This window comes from Balearica regulorum, chromosome 10 (assembly GCF_011004875.1).
Source record: "Balearica regulorum gibbericeps isolate bBalReg1 chromosome 10, bBalReg1.pri, whole genome shotgun sequence".
Lineage (NCBI taxonomy): Eukaryota > Metazoa > Chordata > Aves > Gruiformes > Gruidae > Balearica > Balearica regulorum.
The window spans coordinates 6,506,454-6,525,003 of NC_046193.1; positions in this window are offsets into that span (position 1 = coordinate 6,506,454).

The window sequence follows — 18,550 nt, forward strand, 5'->3', positions numbered from 1 at the left end:
GAAGCTTATTCTAGGAAACTCAAAGAAATGTGTCTTGTTAAATAATGTATTTTCTGGGTTTTTTCTTATTTTTTTCCCCTTCTTTATAAGAAATGTGCATGTAAAAAGCTTAAAACCCCAGTATTCACCACTCTGCAGTAGATCTAATAGAATGGCATTATGTAAAGAGATGCCGTAAAACTGAAGTCACTAAGACAGTGTCAAGCTGTTTCGTGGTGACTGCTATACTTAGGTTTTGGCTTACCACAGTATGAATAACAAATCCAAACTTTGTTTAGTGGTCTTGTTTCCTACCACCTACATCCCAGAAGTAGTGAGGTGACACAGAATACAGTATTGCACCGCCTCTGCCGCCGTTCAGATGCTGAGAAGCCACCACTGGTAACCGGAATTGTTCTTTGGAGTGCTTTCTCCTCTCTTGCAAGATCTTGTGGCGTCCCTGCAGCAGCCCCACCACTTGTGCTATCCAGTTAGCAATACGCTGCCTGTCTTAATGAATTTAGCAGCAGGAGCTGATAGAGGAACCTGCGCTTTGTGACTTACAGGTAAGTCTTTTCCTTAGGAAACTGTTGTATGAATCTCTAAGTAAAGCAGAAGTGGAGCAAAGTGGGAACACGTACCATCTTTTCCCCAAAATGGGCTAAATGTAGCAATCCCCCATGCTATGAAAGCTAGTCAGTGCAATAGATCTTGTTATCAATAATTTTCACAAAACGTGGTAGGTTTCTTTTCATACCTCAACAAGAAGTTTTTAAATGCCAGAATAGGAAGTGAAGTCTCATTATCGAGGTTTCATTTTGCTCACTTTAATTCATTTATGTGTACACTGACATATTACCATAAATTAAAATGCAGGTCCTTGCCAAAATGTGCAGGGGGGATGTTACAAGACAGTACTCATTACCTTACTCATTAAAGATTCAGCCACTAGTAGTCAGGCTTTATTGTTAACATGAGATAGTGCTGCTTTCAAAAGGAAATAATCACTCTCAGAGCAGGATTTGAAACACTTTATGAATGAGATGAGCAAACCTGGGCTCATCAGAACTGTTTTAGACTATTGGGAAACTTGTGAAGCTGCTAACAGGCATGACTTGGGTAGGAATAGCTTAAGTGTGAGCTCAGCTCAGAACAGCCTGCTGTCATTCTCTCCTGCGGTTAGGAAGACGCAAAGCAGCACAATGAGGAGAAACAGATAAATAGGAAGAAAAGGAAAGATTAAATCAATAACAGGGGAAAAACTTTAACAACGTGATTATTTAGATAAAAAGCTGGTCTCAAAAGACCCATTGCTTGACACATGAAAAATTGATGGGAGAAAGCAGTAGCAAATAGTTTTCTAGGAGCGATGTTGTATTGGCAGGAGGATGGATAAGATATTTACAAAGTATTTAATTAGGTTAAGTCTGACAGCATTATGAAGTAGGTGAATGTGTGAATTGTTTCACCTGGTTTTGGATCATCTAGATTTTATAAATAAAGAACAAATTCAGCTGAAACAGAACAGAATGATTAGGTAGGAAGAATTCATATTCTGTAAAAAATATTCTGGATTAGAATATTGATGTTAAATCTCATTATTAATGCTTGTTTTCTACACTGGGTGTATTTCTAATGCGAAAATACAACACAGCAAATTCATTTCTAGGGTAACTCTGTTCAAGTCCACAAAACAAGTAGAGGCTTTTGTCACACCACCTGAAATACCTCAAGTGAAGAGTATAGCTTGGCTTTGAAAGAAACACAAGGGATTAATTTGATCCATGTTATGGGGAAAATATGGAAAGCTAGATGAGATAAGTTTGACACCAATTCAAAATGCATTTTCTAATATCTATTTTTCTTTGAATTTGTTGTGTCCTACATTCTAGTAAATTTGTTGAGTAAATTATGTGTTTAAATTTATACTGCAAACTCAGGCCAGCGTTTGGGTTCCCTACAATTATTCATTTGTAAGGCTGTGAATACTTAGTAATAGCTTTCAGCTTTAGAACGAACATTTTTGCTTCCAAAGCACTGCACATGACTAATTTATTTTTCTGCTTATTCAAAAGCAACAAATTGTCAAGAAGCCAAATCTACACTGAATTAAAACCATGTTGCTTTGCTTCCATAGAAGAGGTGATACTTGGCTGTTTTTTAAAAAAGTCGCATTTCAAGTGAGTGTTAATTCATCACTAAAATTGCAAACTGGAGGAATCACAGATATACGGTGATGGTAAGTGAAATATAAAATTTCTTCTATGGCGCATTGTATAGAAACCTTATGTTTGCATAGTATGGCTGATAATATGGCAAAATAAAAAAAGACATAAGTTTGCAGCAGCATATCTTGTCAAAAGAAACCAAAGTCTAGTTAATCTTGGAGAAATCATAGAATCACAGAATGGTTTGGGTTGGAAGGGACCTCAAAGCCCATCTAGTTCCAACCCCCTTACCATGGGCAGGGACACCCTCCACTAGCCCAGGTTGCCCAAAGCCCCATCCAACCTGGCCTTGAACACTGCCAGGGAGCCAGGGGCAGCCACAGCTTCTCTGGGCACCCTGTGCCAGTGCCTCACCACCCTCACAGGGAAGAATTTCTTCCTAATATCTAACCTAAATCTCCCCTCCTTCAGCTTGAGGCCATTCCCCCTTGTCCTGTCACTCCCTGCCCTTGTAAACAGCCCCTCTCCAGCTTTCCTGTAGCCCCTTCAGGTACTGGAAGGCTGCTCTAAGGTCTCCCTGGAGCCTTCTCTTCTCCCAGCTGAACAAGCCCAACTCTCTCAGCCTGTCTCCATAGCAGAGGTGCTCCAGCCCTCGGATCATCTTTGTGGCCTCCCCTGGACTCGCTCCAACAGCTCCATGTCTGTCTTGTACTGGGGCCCCAGAGCCGGATGCAGTACTCCAGGTGGGGTCTCACAAGAGTGGAGTAGAGGGGCAGAATCACCTCCCTTGACCTGCTGGTCACACCTCTTTTGATGCAGCCCAGGACACAGTTGGCTGCAAGTGCACACTGCCAGCTCATGTTGAGCTTCTCATCCAGCAGCACCCCCGAGTCCTCCTCCTCAGGGCTTCTCTCAATCCATTCTCCATGTGTTTGTGCTTGGATTGCCCCGACCCATGTGCAGGACCTTGCATTTGGCCTTGTTGAACTTCATGCGGTTCATATGGGCCCACCTCTCCAGCCTGTCAAGGTCCCTCTGGATGGCATCCCTTCCCTCCAGCGTGTCAACCACACCACACTGCTTGGCGTCGTCAGCAAACTTGCTGAGGGTGCACTTGATCCCACTGTCCTTGTCACTGACGCAGATGTTAAACAACGTTGGTCCCAGTACTGACCCCTGATGAACGCCACTCATCACTGGTTTCCACTTGGACATTGAGCTGTTGACCACTGTCAAGCCAATTCCTTATCCACCAAGTGGTCCATCCGTCAAATCCATGTCTCTCCAGTTTAGAGACAAGGATGTTGTGTAGGACAGTATCAAATGGTTTGCCAAGTCCAGGTAGATGACATCAGTCATCTATCATCTATCTAATGATCACATTATAATTTTGCTATAATGGTTTCACATTGAATTTGCAGATCCTAATAATAAAGATTTTTGGTTGGTGTTACCTGAAACTGCCAGTTAGATCATACCACCAGTCAACTGCTTTCTGTGCATTGGAACTCTATGATTACACTTCACTGAATTTAAAGCTGCAAGGAGCTAGTAAGTGTATCACTGCAACCTGTAGTTTTCACTACAGTTCTTTATAGCATAACATGTGCATTAATCATTTTACATAGTGTGAGGAATAAAAGCTTTCTCAGATGCAGTGCAGCTGTTGAAGAAAAACATATAAAAAGCACCATTTAACATTCATAATTTTAGTGAAACAAACCAGAAGTATCCTGCTGCTGATTTTAGGGGAGTGTGTGATAGGCTACTTTATACAGCGTCACCTGCTATGCCAGGAGTTGTGGCCATGGAAGTGATGAATTAAGCAAGAGAGAACAAGTCTTTCTATATGGCATTTCATTTTGGGATAGCTGTGGAAAATAATGTAGAAGCTGTAAAAAGCGCATCAATTCTCCTTGTTTGCCTGTGCAGCAACTAATTTTATAGCAACATTGGTATATAAAGTCTCTGGAACATCCTGTATAGTACACAACCCAAAAGAGGAGTTTTTTTTTTTAGCTAGTCTAGAAGAATATATATCCCTTTAGCCGATATGTGATAACCACTGGGTTAAATGCTCTATTGCTTAAGATAATACATATGGGTCATTGAACTTCTGTGTAATGAACCTATAGAACAAACACACTCTTCACTCTTGGAACACTGAAGAAATTTACAGCCTTGGGGCTGTGACTGCTGTCTTCCCGGCTCTTGTTTGGGTCATGTAGCTTCAGATGTATAAAGTGACATCTGTTTATGGGGACTGACTGCTTTGGAGTTTTCTTTGGTATTATATAGTTTGCCACGGTAATAATTGCAACAGCGCATGCTCTATGTAGGTCCTTGAGTAATGTTGCCAGCAACTTGATGCACACTCAGAGCAAATAAAACCAACAACCCCCACCCCTCACTCTCCTTATTCCCTCCCCCCAAATGAAAGAGCTTCACGAATACAGACCAGAACTCTGTTAAAAAGAAAAATCAACTGGAAAAATAACTTTATTATAAGAGAGATGGTAAAGACTTGTTAAGCAGTGATGTTACTGTGACACATCCCTTGTGGAAATGACCAAGATTCACATGGTCCAGACATGCTTTGGTTCAGATTGCTAAGTAGGGCAAGACTTTTGTACTAGTGTCACCTTGTACATTGCTCCACAGGTATCGTGATGGCAACCTAAGAGCAGCAGTGTTGCTTAGACCTCCTTAAGCAAGACCTTGCAGACAGTGGTTATCTTGGAGGTCCTGTCTACTCTTCAACTCTAACTGTTGCGACTGCTTGCTGGAAATTCATAGCTAAATACCCAGGCTGTAGGTTTATTCTGAGCCTATTTCTAGGTGAATATCGTGCTTCCGTGCACAAGGGTACAGTTCCCAGGATGTCTGCGTACAGGTGGGTTTGTAAAGCAGAACAATGTTGCTGTGATCCTGTCTCTTACATGATGAAATTAATGGTGGGAAAGTGCAACTTTCTTCAGGAGGAGTTTTTCCTTATTTATGATGTGAACTTTCTGTAGACACTAGTCTAGCAAAAACATCATTATTCAACTCTGGAAGACTGATAAATAATACATGTTTCAGATTTGCAGACAGCTTTGAATGTGAATTTGACTTCTTACAAAGAAGCTTATGAGAGATTAAATTATACTGGTTACTAATTCCCCCCTGCCTTAGATGCATGCAAAGCATCCGTCCTAGAGACAAAATTCCAACCAGAGGTGGACAAAGTGCAAATGATGTGGAGAAGAGTCTCATGTTACAAGAGTAAGTTCACTCCAGACAACGTTTGAGCAAGAGATGTAAACCATTCTGTACACAAGCACACGCGCCTGTATTTTTAGCTTTGCTAAAAATTGCTGCTAGGTCTTGGTCCCAGTGCTTTGCTGGAATACTGAGGTTTGAATGTTTTTCCAGATCTGCTCAGTGGCTCTTTGGACTTTGCCAACACACTGTTAGCAACTGCTTGAGAATCTACATTGATTGCTGTGCTTTGAAATACTGCTGGAATTTTGGAACCCAGGTAAGAGCTTTTAATGCCTCCTGAGATAAAAAGCCCCTGTTTATGCTATGGAAAAATCTTCTATTGACAGCAGCTGTTAGTAATGGGCACCACTTCTCTGCAGTACCTCAAAGCACACGGTAATTAGAAAAATCGTTACACTACTCAAGAAAAAAACAGCTACTGGCACAGATCGGGAGAGTCGGAGATGCATTACAATACAAAGTCCCTTTCTTCACCCGCTCAAGTATGACAAACAAATGTATTTTAAATAATACAAACTGTGGCGGCACTGGATGTCAAAGTGCTTAAAAACATGTTAGTAGTCTTTTAGACATGACCTATTTATCAAGAATTAATAAAAAATTTGGAGTTAACTATTTTCAGACATCACATAAAGTGACTGAATCAAGCAAGAAAACCTCCTTGGAAGATAAGGTAGATTTTCTTTCACTTTTGAATGAGCTTTTTCCTTTGTTCTCCAGCTTTACCTTTTATTATCTATTATTGCTGCCTTCATGAACGTGAGGAGCAATGAAATCTCTCAGTAATATCAGAACGAAGGAAGTACACAGCGGTGTGCGCACAATGCAGCTATCGCCAGCCACCACATCCATGGCTGTTTCTCTTCAGCACTGGAACTGAACAAAAGTCCTTCTGTCACTCGCCAGTGCTGCTAAAAATGTTAAAAGTATTTTACCTTGTAGCTAACTGATTAGTGTCCCATATTGACTTTAATAATGTAAGCATGCTGTACAATCAAATTGTAGCAGTGTTTTGCAGTATGTGGAAAATGGTTATGGATATTCTTTGTTATAAATAACCTTAGTCAAAGCTGATTTGATGCTAGGAGGAGAGTAGTATGTGATGCTCAACAGTGGCAGAAGCTACAACAGACACATCTGTATATGCTAAAATGTATTCTGTATTGTTACAAAATCATTTTGTTTCATGAGACTGACATTCAGAAAGGCATATAGCCTGACTACAATGGACAACATACGTTAATTTCTTGTGATCCACAGCACTTGCAGAAGGTGAGATTTGGCAGTGAAATATTTAATAGATTTCAACAGCAGTAGGTCAGAATACACAAATCAGGCAATTAATCATGTTAATCTAATTCGTTCTTACAGCTTAGCTCTCTGTGAATGCTGGTAAGCCACTAGCTTCTATTCCTGCCTGCCCTTGATAGCAAGAGCACCATCCACATGGTAGAAAGTCTACTGCAATTCATTCTTTGTTTTTGCCTCCTTACTTTGTCTTGAGCATTATTGCCATCTGCCTTGACTGGATGGATCAATTGAGTGCAGCCTTGGGTGCTGTTGTGTGGTTTATGTTTCCCTGACAGAGTGCTTGTGTAGACCATACAGCTGTTAATGGAGTGGACTGGAGTTTTAAACCTGTTGTGTGTCCTTTTCAGTGCACTGTAAGGTAACCTGTTCGACCGAATTCACTTTGATCTGGCAGATGACAATATCTGTCAAAATCTACAGAACTAGATTTGGCAAAAAATAATAGGATGTTAGTGAAGGTTTCCAGGAAACTAATTCTTGAAGGAAGCACTTTAGGGTTTTCAGCACATATGCATACTTAGGGCATTTTAAATTTATTTTTTTTTTAAAAGCTCCCAAGCTTGATATTTATAAACCTACTTACCTAAGTCTATATTTTGCTAAGTTCTAGGAAGTAAAAATAACTTTGGCAGATTAGCTTGAAGGACAACGTCCCTGTAAGTTTTCTCTACAGCAGAAGCTTGCTGACGTTTGTTGCTTTGGGTTGGGCCGAGAACATGAGTGGCTGCAGCTTTCCACTGTGGCGGAGGTCACCTCTTCAGTATACATGGTCATAAGGGAAGGGGTAAAACTACAAGAAGTGAGGGGGTGATGTCCTGGGACCTCAGAGGAAGACCGATGACAGGTTTGAGGAAGAAATTCAAGGTGTCTGGTCTTGGTTAATGTAAGCCAGGGTGCTCTCCCCACCCTTTGGACAATCTGCCTGTCTCGCGTAGGTGGATCCATTAAGTACGTCGCATATGCTGTGGAGTCAGCGTTAGAGGAGACAATGCGTTGCTGGAGATGGGACAAGTTCTTTTTCCAAATGTTTATGCATCTTACAGCTTTCATAGTTTTTCTGGTGATTGCTTCCGTATATACAGAATTTGACAAATAATTGCGGTTTGAAGGGCATGCATAATGGAGGTCCGTAAAAATGATTCATAGGCAACTGTAAACTGAACTATTACACTAAAGGATAAAAAGCTTCCTTAATGAGCTGTACAAGACAGTTATTGATGTATTTATGAAAACATTCCCAAGTACATGCAACCAGGGGAATTCAAAGATAAATATTTAAAGATCGACTGACAGTTTTCGCATGTAGCAAACCTCCAGTTTCTCTGTAAGGCATTAAATTTAAAAAAAATATATATTTATGTGATTTGTAACAAAAAAGAATCAAAACTTGCATTAACCCCAGATGTTTTTCTCTGTGCTTGTGTTTATTTCTGTTCAAATGAAGAGATGAAGCATGGAGAAAATGGGCAGAGAACATTTAGAATATTAATAAGGCAAACAAACATTTTTTTCTTTTGAAATAATTCATTAGAGTCATGTCACAGAACTGTATTTAAGAGGATGAAATCTAACCACAGTTCAGAGTTTGAACAGATTAAGTTTCTTTTCATCCTATCATTGTTGTACCCAATTAGGTTATTCAAGTGTGATCTTTAAGTGTTCACGTTATGATTCATAACCTTGTTCTTCACACCCCAGATAGAGAAAAATTGGTCTATTGTTATGAATCTGATTAATATATGGATCAATGCATGCCCTTTTAATGTTTATTATACATGTGCACTTTTAGTTTGGGTAAATGATTATCTCATTGTGTGACTTGCTCTTTGTAGGCATGCTGTGTTATTCTCTGAACAAAACTGTAGAAGCATTTTAAGCATTCAGGGCTGCCACTTGATTTGGCACTACCTTGTCAGTTGAGTTTATTTTTATTCTTGAGTGGTTTAATAATCGATAAGTTTTAAACAATATCATTTTCCTTAGGATTACAGCTGCTGTGTCGTGCAACTCCTCCTGCCATAAAGAATGAAGATCTGGCTCATGCTATTAAGTCAGTTTTAGAGCTTTTATTGGATGTACCAACTTCTTAGGTTTATTGCACCACAAGGGCTATAGATGGAGGCTGGATGAGTGAGTATGTTCCCTCAAAATGGTGGAGAAGGGGTGGATGAGGAAAACAGGTGGCAAGTTAGCCAGTCTGGGCAAAACGTGGACAACAGATTTACGTGTTGCCCATGAGTAAAGCTATTGCCAGTGCTAAACATTAACAGTAGAAGAGTTTCAGTCATGGGGGGTCTCTTTTCCAGTGTCAAAAAGATTGAGGTAAAGCTGAATTTCAACCCAGGGGATGATGTTTGCCACGTTTTCACGTATAAAAACATGGAGTATATAGTTTGGCTAAAAACATTAACTTCACAGATGTTAAGGAGGCATTTAGTAGCCTCCACTATGACTCATGAGTCTTTAGAAGTGCAGTATATGTATTGGATTTTAAGCTTTTTCTAACTTTCTGCTGGGATACTAAGATTTCTTTTTCCCTTGATGTTATTTGATTGCTTTAAATTTTGCCTTTTTGACTGATCCTTCTATTCTACTTGCTCTATTAGGGTGCAGTGTCCCTGCACCCTCCTAGTCCACAAGAATGGTCCACCCACCTTCTAGTCCACAAGAGTTATTAGAATGAAAGGTGATTTATGCGTTAAGGATTGTTTCGGTGGAAAACTGGAGTTGGTTGGTTTGTTTCAATGTGGGAGTGTAAGGGAAGGAGAGTAGGATTAGGAATACCAATGTGGTAGTTGTGGAAGCACAGGAATGCACTTACATTCTGTACGGATTCTCAAGCCTTGGGTAAATTTTCAGTCTGGCTCTCTATATCATGTGTCTGACTCTTAGTATGGAACAGCCTGTGTTAATTACATCTTAAATCTCTCTTGCACCAAATTGTCAGTGGTTGAGAGAAAGAAACCCACTGAAAAAAGCCAGATATTTTTCAAGCAGGTTTTTTGAAGCTAGTATAATAATTTGCAAAAGCAATATTATTACACCAACAGTCACATCATCTCCCTTGCAAGCAGATCATGTTATGCAATTTAGAGCCCAAGTAAGGCTTAATTTCAGTGGATAAACCCTTGTGGCTATTGTGAATACATTAACACACTTAAAGTCTGTATCTGATTTCTTGCTATATACACACAATTAAAAATGTGAAGATTTTGATTTAAATACAGTTTCTGTATTATGCACTTCAACCTTGACATCTCATGCCCCTGTTTTGAAGACACTTTTGCACTAACAAACTCCAACTCAATCTCTTTGCTCAGCTGAGATCCCTTCTGACGTAAACTAATGGAGGCACCTTTGTTTCCATCAGAACTGAAGCGTTGTGCACATGGGGTAGTTCAGTGACAAGTCCATACGTAAGAAGGGAAGAAGTCCTGAATGATTCTCTGAGGTTGTCAAACTGCATTACATCCCTTGTATTCACTGCTTTGCCTGTTGCCATTGGAAGATTGTTACCGTCAGTGCATGAAGGATCCTGTTCCTCAGATACTTAGATAATATTAGACCCTCTTCTGTATTGTTTTCAGAAAATACAGTGGGTAACATAATTTTTGTATGTTTTTTTAGCAGTTCCAGGTGCATTTTAACTTAAGAATTACCCTGTCAAGAACAACTTACATTGCCCTGCAGCTACTCAAAATGTTATAAAGACATTAGCCCCTCCAAGATAATCCTTGTTTCTATTCCGCAGGCTGGAACAATGTGATGTTCACATGGGCAGAGGGAGCACTGTTAGAGCCGATGTTACACGATGCTGATACTCCAGAATTCTCAAGTCTGTACAGAGTGGGCCTTTCCCAAGCAGCCCTCAAACAAGTATGTTTTAGCTGAGGATGCAAAAGCATTGACATCCACTCAGATTTATGGGGTGCCTGAATTACTGGGGGCAGCTGTTCTGTTAGATGAGAGTGCACACGGATCGTCGTCTGATTTCATCTTTCTTCTGGAAGAGTAGTTACCTTGGCAACTATCGTGTTGCATGAGATTTGGGTTGCTAGTAACTAACATAGTAGCTAAATCTGACATGTGGTATGTAATACTCAATGCATTTGCTTAGATGGCAAGCACGTGATGGCACATTTGCAGCTGTTTGCTATGTAATGGGACGAGTTCATGCCAACAGCAGCACTATACTCAGATTGTACATTTGTTAGTGTGTTACCTAAAATGGAGGGCTGTACAGTATTACACACATTATCAGCACTTTTGCTGGAGGAGTTCAATAAGAGTGAGCGTAAGTAAAATCCTCTTGCTTACTACACTTCACATCTTTAGTCTAAGATGCCTTATTAAACTTTATTAGTAGAATAGTAAGACTGTGTAGCTCCTGGAGAATCCTCTTAAGACTTGGACACTGGGAGGTGGATTAGCTCAAGCTGCTGACTTTTTTTTAAAAACCTCACATAAATAGAAGAGCATGTGTGCATTGTGTGAGTTTTCAAAACACTCTAAATAGAGTGAGCAGTAATACCTAGCACAATTTTTCCCCTCCTCCCTCCCCTCCAGTCTGGGGCAGCTGTAACTGCCAGGAGCATGAAAGGTGGTTTAAGGTAAGGAAGAGCTGGATAAGTGCTGACAGATGGCATAATCAGAGCTATCCAGGCCTGACCTGCTCTGCAGGCCCTCTGTTGAATGCACTTGCTCCTTACCACTGCATCTCATTCCCTCTGGACACGTAGTTCAGCATAACAAAGCTCCCTTACACAGGATGTCAGGATTCATAATTCTTTTGTAGTTTTTGTAGTGATTCTATAAAACGTCAGTAGATCATGTTAACAGGGCTGATCAATGAGACCTGTGGAGGAGAATCATTAAAAAAATCAATTATGCAATGAATCTAAAAGGTTTTTTTCCTGATGTAGATTTTTTTTTTTTTACAGTAGGAACTGCAAAGAATGAGTATTTACCAGTATCAGTATGTGTTGCCAAGTTGTTCAAGGGTTTGGATGCAGGTGTTCCCATGAGTTCCAGGGATTCCACAGTACTTGTTACCAATAGTGGCCAGGTAGTGCTGCTAATTATCGTAACTACCTGATACAGACTTCAGAGTCCCATGGACACGCCAAAGCTTTTTTGTTCTTTATACCTTTCATCTTTATAATATTCTAATCACTTTATTAGTCTTCCTGGCACACTAATTCATGTAATTCTAATTATTCTGCATGGATTTCTACCACATTTGACATTTGTTTTCAATATATTCTTTGGTAGTTCCACTGTTTTCAGCTGTTCCTGGAGTGGATGGAGTGCACACCTAGAAAAGACTGCAGAGAGAAGTCAGTGTCTAGCAGAGCCAAATTCGGACTTAGGTTAACTCTAATCAGCTCAGGACAGCTAGGCAATGATTGAGTTTTGCCATGAAATTTGGAAGGTTGATCAAAAAATCAGAGATGTTCATAGTAGACAGTAAAGTTCATAGAAAAAGCTGTAGTCCTTACACGGACAGTTAGAGTCAGGAGTGATATTCTTGATTGGCTTTCTTTGCTGAAGATGGCAGGGGTGAATTTGCCTGTATAAGGAATGCTGGCGTTAGGCGTGTTTTATGGTTTTTTTAATAGAAGTTTGAAAAAAGTTCTTTGAAGCAAAAGAAGACTCAAAAGGTAATTATTTTGCTTTGCAGTTATTTTTTAATATATTTATCTTGGAGAGGAGTCTAATATAGCAACAGAAGAAGAAACCAAGTGGTTTTGCATTTTTCATTTAATGATCACATCCTCTCATGTGCTTTTAAAGTGTTGGTGGCTTTGTTCTCACTAAGAATCATGTCTAGAGACAATTGCAACTTGTGACCACCTGCTGATGTGGCAGTTTTTATTTTGTCTGTCTTGTCCTGGCACAAGCTGCCGTACCCCAGCTTGATTAAACCCTGTCAAAGAATTCTTGTGCTGCTGCTAGAATGGGAGGTAGAGGCTGTTGAGCTGGATGTGTGTTTGTGAAGCTGTGGCCTCATTGCTTGGCTAATACACTCATCTCCACCCTAAAACACTGATGATAAAGTCAAAAAGTACCTTTTGCATTGCTGCGTGTGCTTTTGTAGCCTGGAGTCTTGAGGAAATGCTGAGGCAAGTCTTTAGTCAAAGTGAAGGGCAGCTGGGGTAGGTGTCTTGTGTAAATGCATCTGTTCTTAAACAATGGAAACATGTCACTGTGCTTTTCAGAGCATCCATGGATGTGGACGGGGTGGTTCAAACGTGGCACATGATCAGGACTGCTGCTTCCTGCTGTAATGAGCAGATTGAAAACTTCAAAAGGAGATTTCTAGCTGCGACTTGCTGTGCGTGTTCACAAGGCCTGTCAGTCTGCCATTCCCATTTGATTTAGGATGATGAAAGCAGAAGCAAAATCAAACTCAAAGTGAAGTGGGTTTGGTTGGATGGGATTATAACTCCCAGTGCTCTGAGGAAGGAGTGATGATACACCGCTGCCAGATGTCACATGGTAATGGACGGGCACCTCAGCACCAGCTATAAATACGGGTAAAAGCGTTGCAAATGGAGTCTAACTTTCAGCTTTCTGCCTTTGCAGCTGTTCAGTTCTGAGAGTTTTGGTTGGATCCACCACAGTGTTGATGTTGAACATGTACAACACTGCTTTCCCAAAGGTCAGGACATCTGCAACTCTGAATTTTTAGCATTGCATGATTTTTCACAGGTTCAGATCAGTCTTTGGGTAAGCAAGTTGTTTCCTATGTGTGCTTCTAAGTTTTGCGGAGTTTATGAGACTGGCCAGCTTCGCACCACAAAATTGTTGAGAAAGGAAACAATCATATTTTCCCATCTTCTAACACCAGGTTATTAGGAATCATCAATATGTTATTCTGTTTTGCCCAGCTCTGTAAATAACTTTATGAATGTGCTAGCATGAACAAGTTAAAAGGAAATACATTTTACCTTTTTAAAACCTAGTACTTTATTCCTAGTATAGTAGGAACTGTGTCCCAGAAATCTCATTCGGTTTTCCAGCTGCCTGTAGAACGGCCTTTATGCCCCAAGATTTTTTCCAGCTGTATCAGTTTTATTAGAGATACTACCTCTCCCTGAAAACTTCTCTTGTTCCTAAAATGCCAGGCTGTAAACGCTCCTGCTCCATCATGTTGTACACAGGCATTTGAATCTATGTTTGTGCTGGCATACTGGAGAGAATAACATCCTTTGCTGTGAATCTGTGAAAATGCTGCAAATGCGTTGGGGGGGATAATATACGCTCAATTATACAGAGCATCTTTCAGAATTCCTGCAAAGAGAACAACAAAACTGACAGCCAGAAGTACACTAAGAAAATCATGCAAAGCGTTTGCTCAGTAGAGTGGAATTTTATTCCTGTGCACTGAAGAACAATGACAAACAACATGCTTGCTGCTATATTAATAGGTTTTATTTCACTACAGCTCTTAAATCACATTCTTCAGCTTGTCATGCTTTTGCCATACTAAACCTTCCTGTAAGACTTTGCTCATATCTTACCCATGTTTTACCCCTTCTGATAAATTTGCCAGGCAATGAACAGGATAGAAATGTTAGGGTGGTACTAACAAGAAGACGTTGTGACTCTTGTGTCTTATCTGACGTCTAGCTGTTGAAATCCTACCAACAAGCTTGTGAAAAAAGTATAAAATTTGAAATTCTTGGGTGGAATCTGTTAGGCCACTGTCTACCTTTTTCGGTTTAAATTTGTACATTATATATGCTTGTGTGATCTTTTATTTTTAACAAATAGTTCATACTTAACCAGTGTTTGAAAGCTAACAATCAGACTTAGTTCTACAAATGAGTGTGAACCCTGCTATGTAGACACAGCCTTTTTTTCCTAATGACTGTATTTAACCTCTTTTTCCCTGCTGCAGTACTTAAAAACGATTAACTCCACTCTCTTTGCCTTTACGTGAAACATGATAGAGTCTGGTTTTCCCTGCAAGGCTAAATGAAGTTAAGCCTTCTTATTAATGATGGGAGGCTGACCAAAGTTTCTTTACTGTGTTGTTCTCTTCTGTACATCCTGTTTTCTGGACTAAAATCAGTATGTATAATAAACTTTCCCTGAAGGAAATTTTCCAACAGCCGCATACGTTGTTGATGCTGTAATGCCTGGCTGTTTTACGTTTTGCACCCAAACAGAAATCTGTCAAGTGAAACTGAATTTGTTAGATCATCTGATATTCAAATGGAGGATGATTGAAGCAAAACAGTTGCAGAAACGCAGCTCAGTAAAACTTGCTTCTCCCAGAGCAATGATTTTTGTCTTTGTGTTAGATTACAAAACAGCTGATTTTTAGACTAGCTTGCTTTATAAATAATGAAACAGCTATGAGTAACATCTTTCAGTTTTAAAAAGCTACCATTATTTACTGATTGTTTATATTTATTAGTTCTTCTGGTGGCTCTCTACCTATTCTATATTGTAGGTATTTAGTCATAGTTCAGTTTTGTGGTTCGGTTACTGTTTTCTTCAGGCTTGCAATGGTGAGCTTCATTGTTGGGACTTTCAACCATGATATTACACCCAGCGTGGGTAATGCCACCTACTGAGTTTGCCTGAGAGTTCCCACTATAAATCTTATTTCCTAGTATTTATCTGCAGTAGTTTGCTGTAAGGCTTCTTGTTGGCTCTCACCTGCTAATACTTAAAGAGATCCCAGTTAAGCATCTTGGTTTAGCAAGTAAGTTGAGAGTTGTAGCTTTCCTTGGCATCACTTGCAGACTCTTATTCTCATCTGAAATTCCTGATTGTTTTTGTTGGACTGCAGTGTTAGAAATGACCATGGGAATAGTTCTTCAACTCTGTTTAAACTTTTCAGATGCTATTGATAGACTTTCAACTGCTGGGCAGAAAGCATTTGAATGATTGTTGTAGAGTACCTTCTGCAGAGTCTGTCAGCACAGTTTTGGAAAGCAACTAGATAGCATCATGCATTAGTAATGCAATGACCCTTTCCACTCAGGGCCATTTCTTCACATCTTAAACAACTTGGCAATACTAAGAAAGTGTCTGACAGTTCAATACTAGTTATGTAATAGAAGTTTTTTCTAGTTACATTTCACCCTTTGAATGTTTTCTTCACAAAAGCAATACCAGCAGCTAGAAATTACAGGAAGCCTCAGAAGAGAATAGAATTAATAAATAAAGGCAATTGACTCTGAAAGTGAGTTTTCCTTTGAGGCAAGAGCAGCTTCTGAGCAGTGTAAAGGCCCCCCGGCATAGCTGTGTGGAAGGAAGGGTACAGCCACTGCCGTGGCTGGCGTACTTGGCTGCAGGAAAACTGCCCTATGGGGACTGGACTCTCATACTGTGAGCGTACAAGGAACGCAGAGCCTGAGTCACAAGTCACTGCCATCCTTTTAATCTCTAAGTACTATGGAGATTCCTTTATCATATATATTAATTGTCTTTACCAGCCATTGATGTACAATAAAGAGAGAGCAATAAGAGAGATTTCTCTGCCAGCAAAATACATTAGAACCTCAGACAGACAACTGGGTTAATTTTCACTTTGGCACAAGCATAATTCCTGAACAGGCACTTAATAAGTTGAGAAATACCTGAACATGCAGGCTTAATATTTGCTTTTTAGAAGCTTCCTTCTGACAGACATTTGAATGCTCAAATGAGGAGTGAATACAGGGCTTTAGTAAGAGTAGCTAAATAATTTATGTCATTAAGATTTCTTTCTTTTCACTTACTGTATTTATAACTGGCAGTGATTTCCTATTTTGCACTTTTGCTTTAAGAATGACTTTCAAAACACCAAGTGTCTGTTCCGTAGGGACTTTTTTCTCTGTTTATACTTGCCCTTTAAATGTATAAAGTAGTCTAATGTAAATGACAGCTTTTGGACTTTGCCCTAAATACACAACAGTATAAGCTATTTTACTTTTTTTCCTGCAGTTACCACATTTATTGTAGCTCTTTATTTTCTCCACACTAGATTTCTTGGATTTCACTTTTTGGTAGCAGTATTTCTGTGTATCTGTGGAAGAACACTGATCATTTTGCCCAAATCATCATTGTTTTTTAATGCAAATAGGAAAAAAAAAAATTTTAACAAATTGTAGCCAAAGTTTTTACAAATGACTGTTGCAAAAATGGCATGTTGAGGAGTTACTGTAATTAACTGAGGTCCTGATCCTGTAAAATTATTCTGTGGGTATGTTGCTTTATGTAAATACCTTTTACATTAATGGAACTTTTCTGGTTGTGTGAATTTAAGCGTGCGCAGATTTTTGGAGAATCAGGATCAACATTTTCAGGTGCTGCACTTTATGTTAAATAATTCATTAGACACATTAATATCAGTGGAGAGGATTTTATATCCATGTTCTTAATCCTGCACGGGGCGTGTTTTATGGGTGTACACACGTACTCTTTCCTGTGGACCTACAGGAATTTTGTATGCTCAGAAGACGTGATGCCAGATTCCGGGTGTCCGCACAGTGTATCCCACTCTAGAGGTCACGTAGTTCAGCATGCATCTCACATGGTGTGGCGATATCAGATGATCAGCATATTTGAACACTCATCTGGTGTACAACTCTTGATTCCGGTGAGGTAAGACTAGTGACTTGAAAATCAGTTTTGTCTACAAAAAAATTTATGATGCACTCGTAGGGGAAGCAGATCCCTCAGCCGTAGCCAAATCATAGCTGCCGCTGTGCTGAAGCTGCTGACTAATACATGACAGGACTGCTGCCAAGACTGTTCTGCTCATTTACAGAGGTCCAGGATGACTCAAAACAGCACATGTTCCACATTAGTGCCCAGAGGCAATTGCTGTTTACATCATGACAATGTCAATTATCACCTACAACACTCCTGCAAGGAGTAAAATGGCACTGACAAAGATGCAATTATTTGGCCATTTGCTTCCTTAGTTCTCTGATAATGTCGGTGTCTGACTGCTTCTCTAGTGATGCTTTTAAGACTACCGTGTCCTGCAACTGCTGTGTGTTTAAAGCTACAGCTTCTCCCTGCATGTGCACATCTCTGCGAGGGGAAATGCGCTGTTTAAAAAAAAGCTCCTACCACTCGGACTTGCCAGATCAAGCAATGTTGTAATTCTGTTGGAGAAGCTAGATAGATCATTGCAATGGAGTAAGCAAATCAGGGTTTGACAGAAAGAATGGGTGAGTGTATGGGGGGGGGGGGGGGGGGCAGATTTTCAGCACCTGCAGTTATTTAACTTCTGCAGTGTTATATTTAAATCCTAGATAAATAGTTAAATAGGCCCTGGCTGCCAGTTTCACCACTGCTGCAGAGTTTGCAGATGACCACTGCTCTGATGGAAGAGGAGGGAGAAATATCAGTGTGACTCAGTGTAGTGCCAGCTGAGCGACACCCAGGGATCGTTTGCTCTCCAGGGAACAGTGGAGACCAGAGGTGACAATACTGAGTTCAGTCCCTAGGTCTCTAGCACAGCTTCAGTGTCAAGAGCTGGGCAGAAAAGCTGTAAATGGGCTTACGCCCTGCTGCCACTGGGTCTTCGTGCTGCATTACTGGCTCTGACTCTGTTTTATGTACAAATGCTTGTTCCTTTGAGGCTGGCCTTTACATCTGCCCTGTTCCTCGGAGGTGTCCCTGGGAGAATTGAACATAAGAGGTTAAAAACGCTGGTACCCGCTTATCTTTTGTGCAAATGTTGTGGATGGAGATCCACAAGGTCGGCAGGAGAAGCAGCCAAGGGAGGGACTCTTACGGCAGCAAGACGGTCCTGTTTTGGCTCAACAATGTGGAATAAGCAGATAAATGGTTTCTGCACAGAATCTTGAAGGCCACGG